General features: G+C 42.1%; 1 long non-coding RNA gene across 1 annotated transcript in view; it reads left to right on the forward strand.

The window, feature by feature from the left end:
• The window catches only part of LOC111436216, a 13084-nt gene that overhangs the window by 2726 nt on the left and 9992 nt on the right, over window positions 1-366 (forward strand). The gene's annotated exons all lie outside the window — the stretch shown is intronic.

Raw genomic sequence — 366 nt, forward strand, 5'->3', positions numbered from 1 at the left:
GAGTACTCCTGACCGTTGGTATATGAGATAAACAGGCCGCCAGAGCAATTAGTAGACGGGCCGTATTTGACCGAGAGCGAGTCTTACATACGAGTCCGAAAATTCTAGATAAGCATATCGAGAGAGAGTCAGTAACCTAGCTGGAGGTAGCTAAGATACCTCATTAACGAACAAATGACCCTAGTAAGAGAACTAGGAGTCAGTGATGAATAAAACGTAAAAACACCTGGAAAGATTAGTTATGAACCTGTGAATGATAAACTAGCTACTTACTGAGTATTCTAATTACTCATCAGAATTATTATAACTTTTCTTTCCAGATGTAGATGCTGCAGGTCAGCCGAGGACGAGACCAGCGGGCTAGAG

The sequence above is a fragment of the Cucurbita moschata genome, unplaced genomic scaffold (assembly GCF_002738365.1).
Source record: "Cucurbita moschata cultivar Rifu unplaced genomic scaffold, Cmos_1.0 Cmo_Scf00052, whole genome shotgun sequence".
NCBI lineage: Eukaryota > Viridiplantae > Streptophyta > Magnoliopsida > Cucurbitales > Cucurbitaceae > Cucurbita > Cucurbita moschata.